At 48.4% G+C, this 25,684-nt stretch overlaps 1 long non-coding RNA gene across 1 annotated transcript in view; it reads left to right on the top strand.

The window, feature by feature from the left end:
* LOC117066611 overlaps positions 1-25,684 on the top strand; it is a 188,782-nt gene that overhangs the window by 147,728 nt on the left and 15,370 nt on the right. Inside the window, exon 2 of the long non-coding RNA XR_004430410.1 lies at positions 16,093-16,155. This is a non-coding gene — a long non-coding RNA (uncharacterized LOC117066611). The remainder of the gene's footprint in view (positions 1-16,092; positions 16,156-25,684) is intronic.

The following is a 25,684-nucleotide window of genomic DNA, read 5'->3' as shown; positions in this document are numbered from 1 at the left end:
AGTTCGAGACCAGCCAGTTTGAGACCAGCCTGGCCAATATGGTGAAACCCCATCTCTACTAAAACTACAGAAATTAGTCGGGTGTGGGTGGTACGCACCTCTAATCCCAGCTACTTGGGAGGCTGAGGCAGGAGAATAGCTTGAAACCCGGAGGCAGAGGTTGCAGTGAGCCAAGATCACACCACTGCACTCCAGACTGGATGACAGAGCGAGCCTCCATCTCAAAAAATAAAAAAGAAATAAGGTAGAGACAGGGTCTTCCTGTGTTGACCAGGCTGGTCTTGAACTCCTGGCCTCAAGCAATTCTCCCACCTCTGCCTCCCAAAGTGCCGAGATTACAGGTGTGAGCAACTGTGCCTGGCCTTATGTATTTTTAAATTTTTATTGGTGGATTTATTTTAGATGGAGAAAAGAAATGTAAACAGGATCATGTGTTCTCACTATTAGTTGTTATTGTTATTGCAGAGATGAATAATTAATTATGGGAGTATTTTTCTTAACCAATAAATTGCAGTCTTCTGCTTCTTGGCAGTATCTAAAAGTAGTGGGTTCTGATTTGGTATTAGTATAAGTCCCCAGTTCCTTCTGCGGTTGCCTGGGTGAGAGGTGGCCCTGGGCACCTCAGAAGCTACTCATTGTGTGACCATGTCAAGTGGACACTTTCTGAAGATGGGCTCAAAAGGCTCACATGTTTCGTCACTCATCACAGTATCCCTTTACACTGAGAGCCTGGTTTTGGTTATGAATTCTCAAATGCCCGGAGGTTGGGAACTTTGGAGTCTTCTCCAAGTATCTTCTGATAGTCAGAACCTTCTGGTTGAAGGGCCTAGTTGGTATGAATGTCTACACAAGAGGCCCGGGACATTTTTTGGGAGGACAGTATGAATCTTGCAGGCCCTGAGGTCTAGACAGTAATGGCTGGGCTTGGAGTTTTAGGCTTGGCTTTGCTTCCACCCCAAGGCTTCTCTTTACCCCAGATTTGGGCACCCATATTTCACTGATCCTATATAACCATAAGCAAACAAAACAAAACAAAACAACCCAAGGTACAAATATCCACTGTATACAATTTGCAAAGATGTAAATAAGGCAAGTGTCTATCTGAGGCTCCTAAGCCATTTAGTGGTCAAAATTACAGCCTTCAGTTCTCTCAACACTTTCTTGACTACATGATGTGAAGTTTTACCTGTTATTTATTGGAAACGGCCTGGCAGAATTGGACTCCTCTACATCTTTCTACATGTAAGACACCGAAATAATCTCCATCCCTATACTAAATGGAGGATGTTTTGGGAAGTGGGATTTCTTTTCTTTTCTTCTTTTGAGATGGAGTTTCGCTCTTGTTGCCCAAGCTGGAGTGCAGTGGCACGGTATCAGTTCACTGCAACCTCTGCCTCCCAGGCTCAAGAGATTCTCCTGCCTCAGCCTCCTGAGTAGCTGGGATTACAGGTGCCTGCCACCACGCCCAGCTAATTTTTTGTATTTTTCGTAGAGACGGGGTTTCACCATGTTGGCCAGGCTGGTCTCGAACTCCTGACCTCAGGTGATCCACCCGTCTCCGCCTCCCAAAGTGCTGGGATTACAGGTGTGAGCCACGGTGCCCGGCCGGAGTAGGATTTCTTAAGGTGAAACTCTGAAATGTTTTACATTCATCTCACAACAGAAAAAGATAGTTGGTTCTGGACCGTGCCTTCAAGAGGCATCCATCTTAACAGAAACATAAGCCTACAAGTTCTTGTAATACAAACCCAGCTAGAAACTTACAAGTCATGAGAGTTGGAGGCAGACGATGTGGGGCTGTGAACAGCCCAGTAGAAAGAGTTGAATGTATACTAAATGATACTGGAAACCAATAGTCCTAAGCTTGTACTGATGCCTACATTAATTTGAAATTCTACCTATTTTTTTTTTCCTGAAACATTTAAGGCAATTGGCATACCCAATCTCCGCCTCTTCAGTTATAAACTTGAACCTTGACTTGCATACGTTGGTAAAACTTTGCTTGCACGTGTCTTGGTTTCATGCATGATTCTACAGCCTGTATAAGTGCACTGTGGAGTTGGGCTATGTTGAGTTTCTGCATTTGACTGTAAGCCCTTGGAGGCAAGGCGTATGTTTATTCTTTGCTCCTTTATACGCATGCCATAGTGTGCAAAGTGATACTCCTCAAGAGGCTGTTTAACCACATGTTTGGGGTTTCTGAGACTTTCAGGAGGAGGGTCAGACCTCTCTTGCTTTGCTCCTCACCTTCTTCCTCCCTGCCTTCCTCTCTGGTTAATCATGTCTGTTGGACTAGCAGGTGTCCGGGGTACTGACAGGTCCCATGTCGGAAGCCTAGAATGGGATGACTGAGGCTCCCATCTCTGTCTTTATCTTAGACTTTGGGTTTAAGTAACTTTCTGAAAATGACACTCCTACCACAGCACAAAAGCCAGTGGGGTGACACGAGGAGCAGGCCTGGGTTCCCCTGGTTGCCTGGTTCCAAGAGGGACCCATCGTCCTGTGCTCTGGGGTGGCCTTGGGATTAGGAGAGCCCAGTTAAACAACCTTCTCATCAGGCTCCTGGTCACAGCACGAGGCTTTAAAATCAGCCGAGCCTGGCAAAGAAGATGCCATATTATGGGGCTTTAGGATTTCAGTTTAGTGTTTCAGAATATCTGCACATTCTTACCTGGTAAATCATTTCTTTTCTGTTAGGATTTTCTGATAAACCCAAAGACACCTTCAACCATTGCCCATACATGGCTTCCGCAAGGAAAAGAATCATCCTTTTACCTCCTAGCTGGCTTTCCTCCTGCAGTCGAAGATCTTCAACCTTTCCCCATCCCTTGACCGCTGCCCCCCAACTTGGTTCTCCTGTGTCTCCAGACACCCCAGAGAGACAGGAAGGAAGAGGAAGGATGGTTCAGATCTTGCCAATGGAGATGATAAAGCAGGGTAAATGCAGGCCCGAGGCCACGCGGTCCCTGCACTCCTGTGAGCTCCTTTCACTTACTCGTCTGACTTTGAGCACAGCCACGTACCTCCCTATGGCCTCATTCACATACCACCTCTGCCAGGCTTTCTCATTTCCTGTCCTTGGCGATTAATTGATCACCTATTATCTGCCTGCCTGGTGGTGTGCGTGCCTTAAAAAGCTATAAAAACCTCGGTGTCCAAGATAGCACAGCTAGAGAATACCAGAGTTGCCATTCATACTCAGATACACCCAACAGCTTTCTTTCCAAGTGAACCCTTTGGCAGATGACCCTGTGGCCATTTCCCTCCTCACCAGCTCAGATGCCCCCGCCCAATAACCCAGGGAGGTGGGAGCCACCTTCTCCCCCAGCCTCAGTGTGCACATGGATCATATTCTATATATTAATGTATATATTATATATACACACAAACATATATAATCCATATCACAAAATATAAGTGTTGGTTGGTATCATCTTTCTTAGTAGATTTCCACTCTGGAAAGCCTGGAAGCTGCCTTCTCTTCTTTGCATTTCTGGTGCCTGGTCTAATCCCTGGCACATAGTAGGTGTTCCATCAATACTGAAATACCTTATGGTGTGTGGGTGATTGTAGAGAGAGGTCTTTGCCCACTAGTTTCTTGTCTTTTGTTGTTATAAGGTTGCCTGAGGGCTTAGTGATGTTTTTTTTTTCTTTAAGAAAACTCCTTCTTCCCTAAGGGCTGTGTGGTCGCTGCTGTCTGTTTCCATTAGGCTGCTTGGCTGCAGTGTGCTCCTGGTGGTGATGCGCTGAGGGGTGAGTGTGAGCCTCCGTGCAAACCTCAGGCCTCCCCTGGCTGCCCATCTGTCATTAGCCATTTGCCGCCAGACACGGGGTCGGGGGACACCTGGAGAGGGAGCCTGGAGGGCTCCGTGTGGCCTTTCCAGGAGAATGCGTTTGGCTTTCCATAAAAGACTTCTTGCCATGGCCAGGCGTGTGTGTCCAGTAGAAAGCTGAAGATGTTCAGTCCTTAGAATAAGCAGTGGCTTTCAAACTGTGTGCTCTGGGACTGGCTGGGCCTTGGAGAGGCATCAGTGGCGCCCTGGGGAAACAGGGCACCAGAGCAATGGGTGAGGTCCAACCTGTCCTGCTCATGTCAGCCAGGGCACATCCAACTTTATTGTCAGTTAACTGTTGGGGTCCTGGATTACAGTTTGGGAGGGACAAGGGAGGTTTTTAAACCTACACAAACGCAGCATTTACTTTACTGCAGATACTGTTTGAAGTGCTGTGTTCGTTCATTTTCACGCTGCTGACAAAGACATACCTGAGCCTGGGAAGAAAAACAGGTTTCATTGGACTTACAGTTCCACATGGCTGAGGAGGCCTCAGAATCATGGTGGGAGGCAAAAGGGACTTCTTATGTGGCGGTGGCAAGAGAAAATGAGGAAGAGGCAAAAGTGGAAACCCCTGATAAGATCACGTGAGACTTATTCACTATCATGAGAATTGCATGGGAAAGACTGGCCCCCACGATTTAATTACCTCCCCCTGGGTCCCTCCCACAACACATGGGAATTCTGGGAGATACAATTCAAGTTGAGATTTGGGTGGGGACACAGCCAAACCACGTCAAGTGCATTACAAATATTAATTGATTTCACCCTCAGGACAGACTTGTAGGTAGATACTATTATTATATCCACTTTTCACAGATGAGGAAACTGAGGCACAGAGAAGTTAAAGCATTTGTCCAAGGATGATAAACAATGGAGATGGGATTCATACTCAGAACTGGCTTGACTGTGGGTTCTGCTGCTTTGAAGAACTAGGTTGGAAAACCACCAAGGGTTTAGTCCACACTGCCCCCGACTCCTGAGTTTGCTGAACCAGCACCACCGCCTTCGGTGTTGGTTCAGGAAGTTGCCCTTGTCTGGTAGGGAGGGTGAGCCTCTGAAATAAGGGTTGGGAGTCATGCAGTGTGGCCCTGGTCCCTGGGGGCTGGGTGTTAAAACTCAAGAGAAGGGGGAGGAAGGGCTGGGGCATGGCCCTGCAGACATTTCTCTCCTCCCCAGCCCAGACACCAACCCAGAGCGGCGGGAGCCACCTTCATCCCCAGCCTCGCTGTACAGCTATTAAGTGGGGATTTGCCAATCAATAAATCAAGGCACCTGAAAAATGAACTGGGGAACCACACTGCCTTTCCCCCCCTTCTTGATTAAAACAAACAACATTGTGAAATGTCAACCTGTCAGTCGTTTGGAAAATTTGCGACATGGAAAGGCGATTACCCAAATGACTTTTTAAAAGTATGAGAATTTGCCTGGCTGAACGTTTTTTAATTAATGCCGTGAGTTAACATTAATAACTATTCATAGCTCAGTGAGCTGGGCTTGGGGTGGGTTTAGGAAACATTTGGTATCTCTGGCAGGGACAGATGTTGACCTGGCCGGTCGGCAGCTTTTACAAACCGAAGGACCTCAGGGTCTGGTTGCGCATGAGGACCGGGGAGGACAGAGCTGTTTGCAATAGGTGTGGGCTTTTGTAGCATTGTGAGCATTTCACGTTAGCATAAGTGTTGCTGCTGTGCAGGTGGTCTCTGGGGCTTACAGTCTTCCCCAGTGTCCTTCCCCACCCCTCCCACTATTCTGGTGAACAAGCCTCTTGGGATTCTTTGAAAAAAAAAAAAAAAATGTTGCTTGGGGTCACACCATTTAAACTTACCTCCCTAATTTTCTGTGATCTCATTTTTCCTTAAAATATCATTGGAAAAGTGTTTTTGAGTGGAGCATTTTATTTTCCATTTAAACATGGTGAAACCGAGACACAGGGGCTAAGGCTTGGCATGAGGTTGGTGGACTTGGGCCTAGGACACCTTCTGTGGTTCCGCCTTCACAGGCTGGGAGCAGCGTTTGACCACAGTGACATCATGATCTCTGCCAGGGGATGCTTGGCCTCTGTGGCCTCTGCTTTGCTGATGGCTACGGACACCGTATTCAGTGGGTATCCCTAGGGGCAAAGATGTGATTTTAAAGCAGAAAACCCCCGATGGGCTCATATACTTTTTTTTTTTTTTTTAAGCACAGTGGGTTGGGCTCCATCTATAAGTTCAAGTTAGTGACTACTCTGCTCTAGGAAGACCTGGGAGAGAGCTGAAAGTTGGACAGTCGTTAGCAGCTCCAGGTGGAGGTGGATTGGGAAAGACTGGAGGGAGAGACAAGCCACCAAGAGCAGAAAGTCCAGCCCTTCTAGTTTAGCAGTCTCCAGAGAGCTCTGCTGTTGCGGAGGTTGTCTGCACAGGTTGGTGGAGGACCACAGACCACAGAGCCAAGGGCATAGCATGCTCTCAGTTAACCAGGGCTACTCCGAAGAATGAGTTGTGCACTGTGCTAGGCTCTAGGAATTCAAACACATGAGGCCTGTTACCCACCCTAAAGGAATTTAAGGTCTTTTTGGAGCAAGAGGATGGATAGCCTGTTTCCCATTATCTTCTTACTATTATTTTGGAGACAGAGTCTTGCTCTGTTGCCCAGGCTGGACTGTAGTGGTGCGATCTCAGCTCACTGCAACCTCCACCCCCAGGGTTCAAGTGATTCTTGTACATCAGCCTCCGGAGTAGCTGGGACTACAGGTACACGCCACCACACCTGGCTAATTTTTTTGTAGTTTAGTAGAGACGGGGTTTCACCATGTTGCCCAGGCTGGTCTCGAACTCCTGAGCTCAGACAATCCACCCACCTTGTCCTCCCAAATTGCTGGGATTATAGGCATGAGCCACCATGCCTGGTCCCCCATTATCTTATGCTTACTGCTAAGCGTGGGACATAGGCAGTGAACCCTATGGCTCAAGCATGAGCCTTCACCAAGGGCCAGAAAATCAGGAGGCTTTTCATGGGTGATGGGACTTGGGGTGGGCTTCAAGGGAAGGTACTGCAGAGAGGCAAAACAGGGAAGGTGTTATAGGTGGTGGGGAGCAGTGAGCTTTAGTGTGTGGGGGGGTAGAGATGAGATAAGGTGCCTATAGGGACATCTTACATAAAGGCTGGAGAGGGAAGAGAAGAGGTCAGAGTATAGATGGCCTCTCATCTCTGGCCTCAGGCAGAGAGGTTGGGTCTGTACGTGGAAAGCAGTAGGGAGCCCTTGACAACTACTTAGCAGAGACTGAAAGAACTAATTGATGTTTTAGAATGATCAGCTGGGAAAACTCTGTAGAAGGGACCAGAACAGGCAAGTCTGAAATCAAGGAGCCACATGGGGAGTTGCTTTAACAGTAGAAGGTCACTCACAGCTTTACCCCTGGATCTAGAGAACCTTGGTGCAAAAGTTGACACAGCCGCTTACCAGCCATAGGACCCTGAGCAAGTCTTAAATCTTCCTGTACCTCCTTGCCGTATCTTTCACCCAGAGATGCTCGTGTTCATTCATTCGTTCAACCCCAAAAGGGCCTGTTTCAGGTGCTGATTATAAAATAGACAATAAAACAGACAAGCTGTCTGCACTCAAGGATCTTAACAGTCTCATGGACAGAGACACAAACCAAAATGAAATAAACAAGAATGATTTTAGATTAGGCTCTGAAGTGTGGTCTGAGTGGAGACTTTGGAAGTTAAGCAAAATGTTTCAAGCTAAGGAAACAGCAAGTGCAAAGACCCTGAGGCATCAAAGATCTTGGAGATTTCCAGCCTGGAAATAGAGATAGCGAATGGAAGAGCAGTGTACAGGGCAAGAAATGAGGGAGGATTTTCGAGGAAATTAAGTAAAGGAACATATGTAAAGAGATGAGGCCAGGTGCGGTGGCTCACACCTGTATTCCTAGCCCTGTGGGAGGCTGAGGTGGGAGGATGGCTTAAGTCAAGAGTTTAAGACCAGCCTGGGCAAAATAGGGAGACCCCATCTCTACAAAAATTTTAAAAATTAGCTGGGCCTGATGGTGCAGGTCTGTAGTCCCAGCTACTCAGGAGGCCAAGGCGTAAGGGTTGCTTGAGCCTACAAGGTTGAGGCTGCAGTGAACCATGATCAGGCCACTGTACTCCAGCCTGGGTGGCAGAGCAAGACTCTGTCTCAAAACTAAAAATGAAAGAAAGAGGGAGAAGGAGTGGTGGTTGGGGTGGGGGGGGGGGCAGCAGAGAAGGGAGCAAGAAAGGAAAGGAAAGGAAGGGAAGGGAAGGAGAGGGAAGGGGACGGGAGGGAAGAGAAAGGAAGGGAAGGAATATATGACATTATTATTATGGGAATATCCCAGACCTGATGGTCATAGGAATAGAAGAGAAGATGGATCACGAACAGCATTAGCAGAGGTGCTTGGATCCAGTGATGAGCTTTATGGGAGGGGAGGGCAGCCCATCTGGGTGACCAAGAGAGTGCGGTTCAGTTCCCTGAAATGGGGAGGTGCTGAGAGGAGCCTGGTTGAGGATATATGGGGATTTGTCTGGATGTGGTGAATTTGAGATCCTGCCTGGAATCAGTCATCAGCCTGCCCTGTAGGCATTTGGCAAAATGGGGCTTAGGAAAAAGGTCCGGAACAGGGGTTTGGGACATCTTCAAGGAAAAGGGGAAGCAACAGGAATTAGGATGGGCTGAGGACTGAGCCTCGGGTTCCCCTTTGTGCTGGACCTGGGAGGAAGAAGGGGAGCCAAGAAAGTAAGGGGGAGCTTCGGAGGTCTGGGCACCTGAGCGAGACCCCCTTGTCACCTGAATTCCCACCTTCTTGGGAGGCCTGAAGAGTTAGCAGAAGGAATCTGAGGATCAACTCTACTCTTGCTTTCCTGGGCTCATGTGGGGCCACAGACCCCGTATTTCTAGCATGGCTTCTGCAGGCTGTGTCATGGAGCTTGCCCTCTGCTCCCAGCCTGGGCTTGTGGAACAGGCGTGGCAAAGTGCAAGGGGCTGGAGGTCCTGAACCGAAAGGTGGGTGTTGTGAGAACCGTCTGTCTATAATGGCACAGGTATTTGGGAAATGCCACAGAGCAGGTCTGTTCAACCCTGTGGCCTGTAGCCTGTCAGCTGGATTAGGATTCTCAGTCACGTTCACATTCAAGCCAATATTGACTGTATCATTCAGTGGAAAGAACTGTCCTCCCATCCCTGTAATTGACAGCAGCACTTGCCATCTGGGTGTGTCTGGCTCTTGTCTCACTTTGGGTCATGTCAGTGGTCCCAAGAGTACCCTTTTGGGGGTATTCTTTATCCTTGATTTCTAATCCATCTCTGATGCAGCAAACAAGTCTGTAGCTTCTGTTTTTACTGTTTTTTCTAAGTACACTTAATAATTTCATTTCTAATTCAAAACAATGAATGTTCATCTTATTTTTACTATCTTTTAAATACCATGACACTTTTGTCTTCATCAAACAATGCCTGTTTATTTTAGACACGTAAAAGTAGGAAAATAAATCACTGTTAAACTGACTACCCAGAGATAACTAATGCTAACCTTTTGCTTCCTTCTTCCAAGTTTGCTTTTGTAACCCATGCAATTCTATAATTTTTTTTTACAGTATTAGCAATAGCTAACATTTATGGATTACTTGCTATGGTGCAGGAAATATGCAAAGCAGTTGAATACACAGTTTAATTTAGAATTAATTGTATAGAGAGAAACAAGCAATATAGAAAAAAGCATAGTCCTATTTTACATCCTCAAATAAAAATAACAGTTATGGTTGTAGAGGGTTTACAAAGGGCAAGACGTAGTCACTACAGCTATCCCCATTTTTCAGTTGAGAAAACGGACACCAAGAAGGTGTCTAGACTAAGCTGGGTGTGGTGGCTCACACCTGTAATCCCAGCACTTTGGGAGGCCGAGGCGGGTGGATCACCTGAGGTCAGGAGTTTGAGACCAGCTTGGCCAACATGGCGAAACCCTGTCTCTACTAAAAATACAAGAAATTAGCCGGGTGTGGTGGTGGACACCTGTAATCCCAGCTACTCCAGAGGCTGAGGCAGGAGAATCACTTGAACCTGGGAGGCGGAGGTGGCAGTGACCTGAGGTTGTGCCATTGAACTCCAGCCTGGGCAACAAGAATGAAATGCCGTGTCAAAAAAAAAAAAAAAAAAATGTCTAGACTAAGATTTTAGTCTGCAACTCTTTGCCTGTAGAACCCATGCATGTGTGACATGATTTTGATCATTTAATAATATGCTGAGATTGTTTTGTCCTTGTGTCTACAGCATTTTTACTGACTCCTTAGCGTTCTCTTACTCCTCATCCATGGCCTCTATTCAAATCTGAATGGATGGCTGTTCAGAATGAAGCCTGCATCTTCCTGTGTTCACCTTCAGGAAGAGGGATATTTTTCTTTGCTGTCTCTCAGCTCCTTGTGAGACTCCTCAATGTAGCCTGCACGGAGTGGGTGTTTATGTCTTGCCAAAAAGTGCACACTTGTCTCACCCAATTTGGAGCTGGAGTTTGTGATTTGGCTAGAACTCTACAAAGATTGCACTCCAGCTGATGGTAAGTTTGCACGTTCCGGTCTCTCTTTCCACCACCTCTCACTGGGTCATCTAGAATCCCTCTGGGTGAGGCACAAGAAAACAACATTTTCATTGCTTTAAGTCATAGGCAGTTGTTTAGGACTGGTTTGTTTTTCCATAAAGTCATTGTCCTTGAAAACAAATATATATATATATGCACACATGTAGGCACACACACATACACACCTCTACTCTTGTATATATATTTGTTTGGGTGAGGTTGCCCACATATGATAAACCTTAGCCCAAAGTGGAAGAGTTTGGTGCCCACGCCAGAGCAAAATACTGTAACCCTCCACTGGTAAGCCTAGAAAAGCAGAGTTTCTCTTTCACCCAGGTCAGTCTCAGAGAGAGGCGCTTTTTAAGAATTTTGTGAGTAGCTCACACGGGTATTAGATGCAGGGAAGCTTGCGTTATTTCTCTGACAGACTCACATTTTCTGTAGGCTGAAAGTGTGAATGCTAACCCTCTATATTGACCGGAGCCTTATCTTTCAGGCTCTGAGTGTGTGGTCATTACAGGGCTGACTTGGGAGGTTGGACAGGGAATGCTCTTCCGCAGGGGAAACCCCCAGGAAGACAGTAAAAGAGAGGAGAAAACTTGCCGGCCTGCCATCAGGTTTGTTTTTGTTAGATGAAAGATAATCCTTGCTTGGTGTCAACTTGTCTTGGCGTTGCGGTAACAATTCTTTGGTGATCTAGCTCTTTAATGAGCATACGAGATGAGCACCGACTCCTGTTAATCACTATCTCCTCTGGAAAGACTCCTTGGAAAGAGAGAGCAAATGAAAGAGAGAAAGAAAGAAAAAGGTGTTTGGAGAAATGTGCATATGTGAGTGTTCTCCAAGTAAACATTTCAGAGCCGGGCCAGAATAATTAGGAGGTACATTGTCATCTGGAAATGTTCATTCTTTTGTTTACCTTGTATTGAGTTTGTTCCAACTAGTGAATCCCTTGATATGGGATACCTGAACTTCTCTTCTTTATGAAAAAAAAAAATCACACGTATCTCCTAGTTGGTGCTTTCTTTGATTTTAGCTGAGCGGGGTGAGGTAGTGCGTGGGAAAGATCACCGGGCAGCTTGCTTACCAAAAAGCCAAGCCTGGATGCGGTGGGGAGGGGCGGGCAGGAGAGAAGGCCTTCCTCTCTCCTGCAACAGGAAAATAAAGGAGATAAATAAACCCCAATCCTGACCTGGGGGCAAATCCCAATAAAGATCCAGGTTAATTTTTCCTGCCGATCCAACCCTGGAATTCATTGTGAGAATTAGACATTCTGCGGCACTAATTTGCCAGATCAGATTGTATAATTATCTTTTATAGGCCTGGGTGTGATGTATGCTCCGTGTTTATGCTGCAGGGGGCTGAGTGTGTGTGTTTGGCCTTCAGAGTTGCTGCTCCGTCCTGCCAGCCTGCACTTCTCACACACAGGCGGGGGTGGCAGCTGTTGGAGCTTCTGCCTGTCCAGAAACAGGCCCAGGGTGCCGGGGCCTGGGATGAACTTGCCTGGAGTGGGTCAGAAAACTTTCAATAGAACCCAGGGTAAAAAGGATGAACCTATGGGAGGCAGATGGGGGTGGGTCCCCTGGCTCAAGTGGGGGTCTCCGAGGAAGAGCATTCAACAAGGGGTTTCAGTAAAGGCTGACAAGTTTGGAGACTGGAAAAAAAAGTAGTAGGTAAATTCAGAACCACATGATGATGTTCATGATCTTTGGCACTTTTGTCTTCCTAGGACCCTTCCTCCATAAAAATAAAACATTAAAAATTGTATTTTATGGGCCAGGTGCGATGGCTCGCGCCTGTAATCCCAGCACTTTGGGAGGCCAAGGTAGGCGGATCACGAGGTCAGGAGATGGAGACCATCCTGGCTAACACGGTGAAACCCTGTCTCTACTACTATAAACACAAAAACTTAGCCGGGCGAGGTGGCGGGCTCCTGTAGTTCCCAGCTACTCGGGAGGCTGAGACAGGAGAATGGCGTGAACCCGGGAGGCGGAGCTTGCGGTGAGCCGAGATCATACCACTGCACTCCAGCCTGGGCGACAGAGCGAGACTCCGTCTCAAACAAAAACAAAAACAAAACCATTGTATTTTACGGCCGGCCGCAGTGGCTCATGCCTGTAATCCCAACACTCTGAGAGGCCAAGTCAGGTGGATCACATGAGATCAGGAGTTTGAGACCAGCCTGGTCAACATAGTGAAACCCCGTTTCTACTAAAAATACAAAACCAGGTGTGGTGGCTCGTGCCAGCTGCTTAGGAGGCTGAGGCAGGAGACTCACTTGAACCTGGGAAGCAGAGGTTGCAGTGAGCCGAGATCGTGCCATTGCACTGCAGCCTAGGGGACAGAGCGAGACTCCATCTCAAAAATAAATAAATAAATAAATAAATAAATATTGTATTTTACAATTACAGTGATACAAGGATGAATAGAATTCAGGCTGGATTCGTTGTTATCTAGGCATTCGTATTACTGTCATTTTATTCATTCTGGTTTTAAAAGGAATTAGAACATTTTCTTGGGCCCCCTAAAAGTATTGGGGGTCCAGTAGATGTGTTGGCCTTGGGTAGGTTTCTAGAATTTGGACCCAGTAGTTTGATTTCTTGACTACTTGGCCTGTTTTGTTGAAATCACTCCACTTTGATTTTGGACCCATCCAGAATATCCAAGAATTCCCCCAACCTGCAACTCCTATTCTGGCCAAAGAGGGGGCTCTAGCTCATAAAGTGTTGACATCCCATTCCCGTTCCAAGTATTTTTCCCTCTCCACCCTGGTCTTCTCCTGTAGCGTGTGGCCACCTTTTCCAGCATGGCCTCCTGCGTTCCTGGTGCACTTTTTGGAGAAGGTGGCGTTTGTGGGACTGGACGTATTCCAGCCTAATGTCTCCTTGTGGCCTCACCTGCTGGGCCTTTTGTTTCTCGGTTCCTCAGTCTAAGGTGTCCTGGAGGAGAGGGCTCTTCCCTCTTGGTTGGAGGTGTTTTGTTGCTGGTGTTGAGCTGGGAACCACTAGGTGGTGTATGGCTCCAGGTATCCCTGGGAATGTCTGGAAGGAACTGGGGGAGGGGTGGGGCGGGGGGTGCGGGAGGCAGGGAGGGACCCTTGGGGGCAGGTTGTGGGTAGCCAGTTGCAGTCTGTGGCCTCCCTCAGAGGTTTGGAGTCGGGTGTGGCATGCTGCTGTTGGCCTCTTTCCGAGGGAGTGCCATCCACTCCCTGTCCCACCGCCGTCCGCGGCAAGGACAGTAAGGGCAGTGCTACGTGGTGGGGAGGTGTGTGTGAAGTCATGGAAGAGCTTCACAGGGCAGATGCCAAGGCCAGTGGGCCCCGGACAGAGTCAGGCTCCCTGGGCAGCCCTGCGTCTTGGTGGCCCTGGTCATCCTGCCAATGCAAAAAGCCAGCAGGCAAGAGACCCCTACTCCCTTTAAGGACCAGAGCAGAAACAAACCATTGTGTTGAATGCAGTGATCTAGGTGCACTTCAGGGTACAAGCTGGACTGCTTTGAACAGGATTACAGGAAAGGGGGAAGGGGGCAGCTGTCTCTTGGGACATGAGTAATGTCTCTTACCCAGTTGGCACTTGAGAAGTCAACGGGCACGTCTCTGGGGCCTCCTGGAAAAGTGGTGTTTTCCAACACAGGGGAGAAAGCTGTGGCTGGAGGTAGGGGTGTGGTCAGTTTGCCTGAGTTTCCTCAGGGGCATAGGAGGGGCAAGAGGGGATACCTCTAAGTCCTTGCAGCTCAGAATGTTCTGAGGACCCCCAGCGCTGGGTTCATCCAGAAGAAGTTTAGAAAGGCAGATTCTCAGGCTGCCACCCCAGACCCCCCAAATGCAAAATTTCAGCAAGACGGCCAGATGATCCTCAGAGTCTGCTACTTATTAAACTTACCTGGGGAACTTTAAAAAAAAAAAAAAAAAAAAAAATTCTAGTGCCCAGGCCTCACCTATAGCAGTCAGAACCTCTGGGGTGGGGCTCAGGCTTCAGAATGATTTTCCAGCTATCCAGGGGAGGGGGCAGGGATTTCCATGAGTAGCCGGGTCTGAGAGCCTCGGTTGTAAGCCTCTGCCTCCCCTCTTTTGCCTATTCCGCACTGTAGGATTTCAAAAGGATCCCTCTCCAGTGTCCCACTACTCTCTCTCCCCAATCTCTGCGATTATTAAATTGGCAGAATTGAAGCTTCACGGGGACAGGGTGAAGAGTTAAGACTGAGTCAGGATAAAGTGTGCATCCCCCATGGAGGGGTAACACTGAAGCTACGTCCATTCAGGTGGGCTTTAGCTTGAATGAGTTTATTGGATGCTTTCCACCTAATAACAAACTGAAAATGGGTTGTGCGTGGGGGTGGCTTTGTATAAAGTAGAAACAGCAACCCATTCCAAATGCCAGGGTTGGAGTTGGTGGGTCTTGTGAAGTTTTGCTTGCTCTGTTTTGATGAGTTTTCTAGCACTTGCAGGGTGGGTCCAGCATTGGCCAGTTAGGTCCCAAGTGTTGCATGATTCATCAGGGCTAAAACTGTCGACCTCCTTTGCCCTGCATTCAAGAGCCTATGCATTCGAGGCTGGTCCTGGGTTAAGTTCATGGGTGTGATAGTGGGAGGCAGGCCCAGCAAGCATGTATTGCTGCTGTGGGGGTTGGGGGTGCTGGAGCCCAGGGGGACCTCCAATCTGATCTGGTGGTAGGTGCTGGTTGATGGAGTTGGCCGCAGGGTACCCGCTCAGCCCTGTCCTCAGTAACTCAGAAACTACCAGAGTGATAATGTATAATGTACACCCAGCAAAAGAACAAACACCAGCCAGAGACAATCCTTTCTCTTGTGTGTGAAGGTTACAAGTTTTCTGTTTCAAATCTGATGGTATTATTTTTCCCTTTTTTCTTTCTTCTCTCTGTTTTCATTTGCCAACCTAAGGGTCTAGAGTGATTTCTTTGAGCCTAATGATGGGGAAAGTTAGAATGGGGCTATTATCTTTAAACACCTTTTGAAATACTACTCTTCCTGGTGTCGGAATTAGATTGAACAGAGGTTGGGTTTAAAGATTAAATATCTATTTTAGCAGCAGAAACTATGCTGATATCTGTGTATGTTTGTTCGGGAATTATATGGGTGGAATGAAAGAGAAACCCACACAGGAACGTATAATTAATAATAGTATAGTTGATATTTATTGAGTGCTTAACAGGGACCAGACATGGTACTAGATGCTCCTCATATGTCATCCCATTAAGTGAATTCAGACATATAATAAATTAGAACGTATAAAAATTCAGAAATAGGATCATAGGCGTAAAAGACCCAATAAAAACAGAACAACTTGGCACTGTGGCATTAGATTGTTTTGTAGTAAACGTCCATTGTAAACTTAAGTATTTTTATAACTTGAAAAAATTACCATCCAGTGTAAATATCCATTTACATCGTAGTTTATTCTAGGTCAAGTTTGTGATCATAATAAACTGTATTTCTTTGAAAATATTCTTCAGTTTGCTGTATCCGTAATTGGCATAGGAAATGAATTACTCCCCTTTTTTCTGATGAATGTAGTTTTAGTCTATATGGAAGAATAAACAGCTATTAAAGTATGTGCTTGTGGGGAGCTGTCTGGTACTGAGGAACCACTCCGTCCACATTTAAGCTTCAAGATGAGTTTCATTATCTTGTTTCCTGGTGTAACTCTTCTCTTATTTTTCTAGGCGGAATCAGAGGTTTCTGGCTGACTCAGTGGGTGCTTTGTACCAGGAAAGGACAAGAAAGAGGTGAGTTGCACTTGGCAGTCATAGTACAGCTGCCTCCCTGTGGCTCTTCTTGCTTCGAGGTTTTGCTCCTTCTTCAGTGCAACTCTTTGCCCAGACATCCCTAAAGCCCCCAGCTCAGAGCAGCAGTTGGCAGGCAGGAGCTTTGCAGTTAGCCATCGGAGAGCCCCAGAGACACGGGCTAATAAGTACAAACAGTCATCACAATTAATTCAGGCCAGGCTGTGTGTTCCTGGCTTTTACTTGAATCAACTCATTTTCACCTCTCACAACTCTAGCAGTCAGGTCCTGTTATGCCCAACCTACAGATGGGGAGACTGAAGCTCAGTCACTTGCCCAAGGTCACACAGTTAACGAGTGAGGAAGCCAGGCCTGGACTGTTGCTGGGATCTATTGCTGTTTCGAGTGACCATGAATTTTCCCAGCTCCCCCGGTCACCATGCAACAGCTCCTGCTACCTGCCCTGAGCACACTGAGTCCACTGCAGGGCACAGAGGTCTTGCAGTTTGCAGGGAGAACATGAGGCAGGTGACTCAAAGCCTGCGGGTCCAGGAGATAAACAGGTGGATTGCACCTGCTGGCCTTCAGAAACACAGAGACTGTCCATGGGGTTAAATGGGGTATCAGGGCTTTCTGGCATGCTGCCAACTGAAGTCTGCTCCCAATAAAACAGGATGTGGAACAAGGGGCCGCTCTCCTACTGCGAGGGCTGGGTTTGCCCGGGATTGTCTAGATTCCACCATCCACAGCGGTTACAGCACTGGTTGTCTCAGTCGTAAGTACTAAGCTGGAAGCTCAGAACATGGTCAGATTTGATTGGAAGCAAATCATCTCAAGTAGCATGAAGCCTAGGAGAGGGTTGTCCCCGCTGCCTACAGAGCCACCAGGGGTCATACTGGCAGATTGCAGGCCCAGCAGCAACAACAACAACAAAAACAACAACAACAACAACAAAGGAAATGGAGTGGGGAAAATGGGTAGGAGGAGAGAGAGTAAATACACCCTTCCTTCTGTTCTCATGGTGTTAGGGCATGAGGGGTACAGAGTGCAGGGAACACCCAATGGGGACATTATGCCATGGGGCAGCTAATACTGCTTGAGTTGCTGTACAATACAAACACATTTTTGGAACTAGACAGATTATGTTGCAAATTTGTCACTATCAGTCTAGTATAGTGGTAGAGTGTAGACCCGGATGCCCTGGGTTCAAATCCCATTTCCACTGCGTCTTTGCTTTGTGACCTGGGGCTGGTGGCCTTCACTTTTCTGAACTATGCTTTCCACATTTATAAAATGGAGATACTAAAAATAATCTCTTCCATGTTTTGAAGTGAAATGGGAGAATACACAGTTCAGTGCCTGGGATGTATTATGCATTTACAATGAATGTCAGTGGTTTTTTCCCTGTGTTTTACAGTCTCCCTAGCTCTGGATATGATCTTGGGTAAATTACAAAGCCTCAATTTCCTCATCTGTAAGATGTTGATGCTAATACCCTGTCCTCAGGGGAGATTGAGAATTGAATGAAATAACCAAATCCAAAGTCTAGGTCATAGTAGATGCCTATTAGTTCCCTTCCTTATTTATCTTTATCTTATTCCACACAGCTCAAGTAGATGGAAGGTGGACATTGGTTTTAACTCCCCCACCCACTAGAATACTAAGTCCTGACAATGACTCCACAGCAATTTTCCATTTGATCCTTCCCCTCCCTTCTCCCAGCCACCCCTCCGGTGTTGGCTTTCATAGAACAAGCTGGGATAACCACAAGGGGCCCCAGCCTTTGGACTCCAAGTCTTTCCTCCCCAAAGTAATCCTATTGGTCTCTTCCCTAAGCCTCTTTCTGAAATCCAGCATTGGACATGGCATTTTCTTATTAGAAAAAACCCATCATGGCTCTCTGTTTATTATCCCAGCAACCAAATCTCACTGGACACTCCACCTCACTTCCCATCACTTCCCATGCACATTTGGATCCTTTCAGCCCAGCTCACCTGGTCTGTATCCCACCCCAAGACTGGACTTGACTGCACCCTGCCACCGTGCTCAGCACACCCCCTCCCTGTGTCACCATCTGTGTACCTCACCTGCTTAAAACCCCACAGCCATGGGACCATGAGACTGGCAGCTCTTTTACCTGCCCACCATCTCACCTTCAGAGCTTCACCTGCAGTACTGGCTCTGCCTTCCCAGCTAGTGCGTTGAGAGTGGCATGAGGGTGGGAGGGAATCTCTTTCATCCCCCACCATCCTTTCTTTACTGGTCATCCTGGGATCCAAGGAGCATGGAGTAGGGGCCCAGATGACGGCATGCACTCACCGGTGGGAGCGCGGGCCTGGAAAGAGTCTATGGTTGAAGTTACTCTTCAGCTACTGTTTGGGTTTGGATGTGTATTGGGGTGGGGGTTGATGAGTGATGCCAAGGGGATTTCCAGGCAAACTGCGGGCCTGCCTTTCTGGAAGCAGCACCTTCTGCCTTTGCCAGCCCTCTCCCCCACTCCCCAGGGAACCCCATCCTGAAGACCAGCTCATTCCATAAAATGCATAGCCCCCTCCCAGTGAGTGGCAGCAATTCCACCCTTCACTTGTTCATCAGTTCATTCATTCATTCACTCACCTAGTAGATATTTACCGGACACTCACTGTTCGCTGGGACTGCTCCAGGCAGAGAACAGGCACTGAACAAAACAGGCTCCATCCTGCTGGCATGGAGCTTGGCTTCTAATGGGGTATATGAGTCCATTTCCATGCTGCTGATACAGACATACCCGAGAATGGGTAATTTATAAAGAAAAAGAGGTTTAATGGACTCATGTTTGCACACGGCTGGGGAGGCCTCACAATCATGGCAGAAGGCAAAAGGCACGTCTTACGTGGTGGCAGGCAATACAGAATGAGAACCAAGCGAAAGGGATTTTCCCTTATAAAACCATCAGATCTCGTGAGGCTTATTCACTACCATGAGAACAGGATACGGGAAACTGTCCCCATGATTCAATTATCTCCCACCAGGTCTCTCCCACAACACTGGGAATTATAGGAGCTACAATTCAAGATGAGATTTGGGTAGGGACACAGCCAAACCATATCATGGGGCCAGGAAAGACGGGAAACATTGGGTCAGCCATCATTGTTCTTTTGTCTTTCCTGTCCTGCAGCCACACTGGCTGTCAAGGAGGGGCAGGCTAAACAGTAAAAAATAGTAAGTATGTAAATTATCTAGTATGTAAGGAGGTGATAGTGTTATGGAAGAAAAAACAAAAACAAAAACAAAAAAAACAGAGGCAGGAAAGGCAGCTTCAGTGTGCAACGCAGGGAGAGAGGTGGAGGGCAGGTTGCAGGGCTGAATGGAGAAGGCGACATTTGAGCACAGACTTGCAGGAGGATGTTTTGGAGCCCTTGGAACAGAGGGAGCAGGTACATCAAGGCCCAAAGCAGGCGTGAGTATATAGTGTGCTTGAGAATCGAGCTCAGTGAGTGCTGAGCGCTGAGGGGGCGGTGACCACCAGACCAGGTCAGGCCCGGAGACCTTGGGCCTTCCCTCTGAGGGACCTGGGAGCCAGGCAGGGTTTTGAGCAAAGCATGCTGTGATCCAACTCAGTGTGAAAAAGACCTGTTTACAGGGAAGCTGAGAGTAACAGGGATACCAGTGGGAGGAGGGAAGGGCGGGGGAAAGGTCCAAGCAGGAGGGATATTGAATGTGCCTGTTTGTGTCCCTGGCACACAGTGGCACACACACGTTACCATAGAATGACATTGATGGTGGTGATGAGGTGACGCGCCACGGTGCCACATCTCAGGGACTGATACTCAACAACTGTGTGACTCCCGGATTCAGGATAGCCTCTTTCATTGGGGTTGTGGCTTCATATGAGGGTCACTCTCCTCACCCTCCTGCCTGCAGAGCCACCAGGGGTCACACTGGCAGATTGCAGCCCCAGCAGCAAAAAAAAAAAGGAAATGAAAGGGAGAGGGGAAGATGGGTAGGGAGAGAGACAGCAAATGCACCCTTCCTCCTGTTCTGATGGTGTTAGGGCATGAGGGGTACAGAGTGCAGGGAACACCCAATGGGGACAGTATCATGCCATGGAGCAGCTAATACTGCTTGAGATCATTCTTCATGGCCCCCCTGAAGCTCTTTACGGGGTCTCCTTGTTGTCTTGCGGCCTCTTAGCTCCCTCCCGTCTTCCTCCTCCCTCCAAGAAAGGACAACTTGACCACGGCAGCAATGAATGGTTCAGCCGTCTTTCCTCTTTTGTCTTTCTCGTCCTCCAGCCACATTGATCCTCCAGGCAGGACACACTAAGGGTGCTTCAGAGCTCACAGAACCAGCATGTCTTTCTCAGAATGCTTCCAGGACGGCCCCGTCTTGGTGGTGATTAGCAACTGTCCTGTAATTGCACGTAACCTGGAAATAGAATCTATAAGGGAATGAATGCCTGGTGCCCTTTGTTGGGGGACCTTGCTGTTTACGCATACTGCGGAGAGCTAGCTGAGGGCTGCACCAGAACCCCCTTCTACCTGATGAAGCCTTAGAATTGTGTACATGTTGCTGTCTGTTGGAAACGCTTAGAGAAAGGAAAAGGCAATGGGAGTGGTGGGGTTTTTCGCTGTGTGTTTCTCCCAAGGTTGAGTGTGTTCCCGAGTGATCCCGCCAGCCTCCTGGGCCGTGTGGACACTTTCCTCCCCAGTGCCTTGCACTCTTCCGCTCCCAGACCAATGGCCCAGGGAGATGGAGCAAGATGGTAGCCTCATGGCTGGGTCCCTGGAGCCACAGTTATAAACAGTGATATTACAATGTTACTGCCCTGTGTGGATTTTGCGTACTTCCTTTTAAAGAACTGTCACATTCCCTACCATATAGCTCCAAAAGTTTCTGTGGTGAGATCATGAGGAGGAAGGACTATTTTTAAAGATGAAAACTCTGACGCTCCAGGAGGACACTCTCTCTATCCCCAGGTCCATCCATCATGTGTGTGTGTGGTGGGTAGGGGAGAGGTGCTGCGGCTCGAATGTTGGTTTCTGCCATAACCATAATTGAGAGTGAAAAACCCGGGCCCTGGGAGAAAGAAGCCAGTCCTGGTTCTGAGTGTCAGCGGCAGTGGGGATGAGCTCACCCGGGGACCAGAGCCATTTAGAGGACTTGCAGATGGAACTTCCCCTCAGGGTCCAACTGTGAGTCACTGTGGTTCCTGTCCCTGCGCAGGCTTCATCTCCAGGCCTCCCACTTCACCCTGGGACATTATAGTTACTGGTCAGACCTCATGACTCACTTGGACTCTCGAGCCGCCTCCGGGGGTGGAGTCTCCCTCCTGGCATCTGGACCCTTGGTGCTATCGACGAAGCTTGGCTGGCGCTCTTAGCTGCTATGTGCAAGACGTGTGTCCCAGGGAAAGCCCCTCTCTCTCTCTGCAGAGGTCAAGTGAAAGCCACGGCCGCAGCCAACAGAGTTCAAAATGCAGGCTTGGAAAGTCCAGGGGGGCTCTGTGGAGGTGAAACAGCCACAGGCGGAGCTTTCCGAGCCCCCAGGGTGAGTTTGGCTGTGACACCTGAGAGATGGGGGAGCTAACAGGCGCCGGGTTGCAGTGTCGTCCTATGGAGAGGAGTGAGTGGAGTTCACCCAAAAGGCCAACGGCTGGCAGGGTGTCACGTTTCCCACCACACCCGGGGCTCAGCCTCTGCTGTCATTTCTCCTCCTCGGTTTTCATCTTCTAAGGGAAGAAATAGTGTCATCCTTTCTCAACCTGTCAGTCTCACACCTGCCTGGAGCCCCTGGCAGTGAGACACCCAGTGCTGTTTAATCTGATGTCATCTCTGTTGATTGTCTGTTTTAGAAACCAGGTAGCAAGAGGGACTTTCTGAGGATTAAGAAAAAAAAAAAGTAAATCCCCAAACTATTTTGGGGAGGTTTTTTTTTTTTTTAACCTCCTGTTTTTTAGTTTCATTATTTCTTTTTCTCTTAAATACACTCTCTTTTTAAATTAAGAAGAATAAATTTTTAAATTAAAAAAGAGGGGCCAAATGCACCCCTTGGGTTGAGGAGTTTTCAGAGCAGTGTTTAGGGTAAAGGTCAAAGGTGAGGTGGATGTCACTGGGTCTTGGGCATGGGTACCCACCTGCTGGCAAACATAAGAGAGGCCATATTAGAGTGGGAAAGAAGGGTTCCTGAAAAATGCATATGAGCTTGTTTTTTCGAATGACATTTATTTATTGTCTATCAAGAGATTACTCCTGAGAAATTAACACCAGAGTCACCTGAGGAGTGTGGGTGCCCGGAGCCTTGGACTCGGTGACCTATCCTGCCTCCCACCTGACTCCTGAAGTAGGCGAGAGTATTAACAGTCATGGACCTCAGTTTACCTGCTTTCAGCCTCTGCCCTTCCCGAGAGGGACAAAGCTGACTGATTGCATCGCAGTTTTGTCCTTTAGTCCATCAGCTCTGGAACTTTCCACTTCTGGTATTTTTGGTTTCCAAACAAAGGGTTGAGGACGCACGAGAGCAATGTTTAGAATAAGGTCAAAGATAAGGTGGATCTAACTGGGCCTCGGGCATGGGTGCCCACCTGTCAGACTCTGTCCTTCTCAGACAGCTGCCCAGGCAGGAGCTGCCTCTTGGGACGCTGAGTGGGCCATCTCCATTGAGAGAGTTGGGGGACAAAGGGAGAAGGCAGGGACTGGGTCACTCCTGGGGATGCTGTTTGACATAGGCCATGAAGGTCAGCCCCACGGGGCCCGGCTGACCTGGTAGATGGGTAGGTCTAGGGTATGAACGTGGATATTAGTTGGCCAGGGTGTGAGAACTTGTGTGAAACGGTCGGCCCCTGGGTGACTCAGTCTCCTAGCAAACTATAAAAGGGAAGTGACTCATTTCCAGCCCTGAACAAGAACTCCTAAGGCTAGGCCGCCAGCACCTGTCTGGGACGTGGTTAGTTATTAACGCTGCCAGTAAGAGTGTCATGGGAACCAAACGCAGGCCTAGATGCCTGGAGGCAGCTTGGCTTTTCACAGTTTGCAACTGTCCACTCACCTTCCCTTGCTGTGGCTCCTCTCTGCCTGACCCCAAATGCAGAGGAGGCCCTTGAACTCTTAGCTGCTGCTGGCTCCCCAGGTGCCTCTTGAGGGTGCAGATTGCACAGGGGTTTGGAAAGAGGGAAGAAGAAGTGTGTTGGTCAGGGGAAATCACAACGACATTTTTTTTTTGTCCTGTTTAGGAGATCAGGTTCAAGGAGCCAGCCAGACTCTGGGCTTCCAGGAGGAGTGGGCTGTGGAGGGGCTGGCCCCATCTGCATGTCTCTCTCCTCCTGGCCCTGCAGGTGCCACCTCCTGAGTCCTGGTTCCTGCAGCTCCATCAAATCTGCAGTGAAGGCCTTTGGGAAGCGTGGGTTATGTGGGTCCAGGGGCCCCACCCTCCCGTGGAGGCCCTTGGCCTAAGGATCACTAACTCACACCACACTGACCTCTGGCCCCCAACAAGGGCAGTGTTCCTCTTGCTCCGTTCTGCTCTGAAGTTCCCCAAACCACTTCCTGGGGCTGCTTAGTAAAACACAGGGCTCATCTCTGAGGACCTCTGCAGGGCTCATGAGTTGAGCCAGGAGTTCAAATCAGCTCTGCGTTCTCCTTTCTTTCTCCACGTCTGGAAAAGTACAGAATGGGCAGCTTCTCCTCCCAGATCCCAAAAGGCATGTTTTACTGCTCCTGGGGGAGGCTCAGCCTGGGCACAAGCTATGCCTACTTCTGCCAGGGCCCTGCCCCTCCACTTCCAAACTGTCAAGCAGGAGGAGGGAGGATGATTGAACAGAAAGACACAGGAGTTTTAGTGAGTCAGGCTCTCCAGCATCCAAAAAGGGACCCAGGGCCCAGGGGGAAGAGACATCCCTGGTATTTGTTGCCACCTTTGTAAAACCCTCAAGCGCTGGCGGGCAGCACAGAGGGAGTGGGGATGCCACTTGCCTGCCTAGTCTATGGGAGGAATTGGGACATGCGCTCCCTGGGTGGCCCTGAGCAAACCATCGAACTGCTCCCCCAGAGTTTCCCCATCTGTAAAGTGGGAATAATAACAACACCTGTCCTGCTTACTTGACAGAGTTTCTGTGAGGCCGGCTGAGATCACCGAGCATGTGACAGGGCTTTGGGAGTGGTTAAGGGCCACCCAGATCGGGGTTGAGGCACCGGGGTGCTTATGGTGATTAGCAGCAGAGCAAGGCCTGAGGTCTGTGCTCCCCAGGGAGGGTGGCTTTACAGGCACCCACCTGCGGCTTAAGAGCTTCTTGGGCCTCCCACGGCTGATAAATCACCACCGGGTGGGTGTGCTTTGTCTGAGCTCCAGGATGAGCAGACAGCCTGCCCTTGGCTGCTGCAGAAAGCAGCTCCTCTGCCTTCTCTCCCTTCCTTAGTGGGTTGGGCAGGCGCAAAAATAGATCCCAGAACCCCATCTCTTAGGTTGAGCCAAGGGACCCTCCAGCTGCTGATCTAGACACTCTGGTGGCATTGAGTTCCTTTCTCAGGTCACGTAACCATTGGGGGTGCTGATTTAGGTGTCTCCTGGCATGAGATTTGCCCTGGTTTATCACCTTCTGCTGCTGCTGCTTTTTTAAAAAATCGAAGATGGGGTCTCATCATGTTGTCCAGGCTGGTTTTGAACTCCCAAGCTCAAATGATTCTCACACTTCAGCCTCCTAAGTAGCTGGGATTACAGGCTCATGTCACCATGCCCTGCTTGTCACCTTGCCATCAAAGAAGAGAGACTCGCATAAGAGTGTCAGATTCTATCCCATAGTGCAGTATACCAAGGAGGTGGTCTGCAAATGGCCATTGAATATACAAATAGTCTCAGTCTTAGCGTTTTCTTTCTCATGGTTTATTTTGCTTTGTAGAGTTTCATGCATTTGTTGAAAGGAGGAAGACTGAGATTTAAGGGAGCATCCCTAGTGGGGTAACACCCATCTGCTTAGTGCCTTTTCAGTGCTCAACACTGTGCTAAGTTATTTGAGTATAGTCTTTGCTCTCATATTTAATAAAATCAGACTCTTTTTGACCACCTAATTCCATCTCCCATTCAGACCCACAGCATCCTCCCAGCCTGTCCAGATAGGTGCTTTCTGCTTGGACACTTTAATGATGGAGAATTTTCTCTCTCCTGAGGCTACCCATTCTAACATTGGCACCTGCAGTTGGTGGGAAGTTCATCCGTTTAGGGAGTGTCCATCTACCTTTGGATACTTCCATCTGTAGGTCCTAGGCAATGAACAGGGGATGGGAGTATGGCAGTATGGCTGAATTGTGGAACGCAGACTACAGAAAAGTTCTGTGAAGGGATGGGACCTGGAAGAATCAGAGAAGACCTTGTGGAATTACTGAAACTTAGAGAAAAAAATGAACTGAACTAGAGAGAGAGCAGGGAGGTGGGCTATGGTCTCTCATACCTGTAATCCCAGCACTTTGGGAGGCAGAGGTGGGCGGGTTCCTTGAGCCCAGGAGTTCAAGACCAGTCTGGGTAACATGGGGGACTCTGTCTCTACAAAAATTAGTCATGC

Source organism: Trachypithecus francoisi, unplaced genomic scaffold (genome assembly GCF_009764315.1).
Source record: "Trachypithecus francoisi isolate TF-2019V2 unplaced genomic scaffold, Tfra_2.0 Lachesis_group20, whole genome shotgun sequence".
Classification (NCBI taxonomy): Eukaryota; Metazoa; Chordata; class Mammalia; order Primates; family Cercopithecidae; genus Trachypithecus; species Trachypithecus francoisi.
The sequence above is the reverse complement of the archived record's forward strand: the minus strand, read 5'-3'. Positions and strand labels throughout refer to the sequence as shown.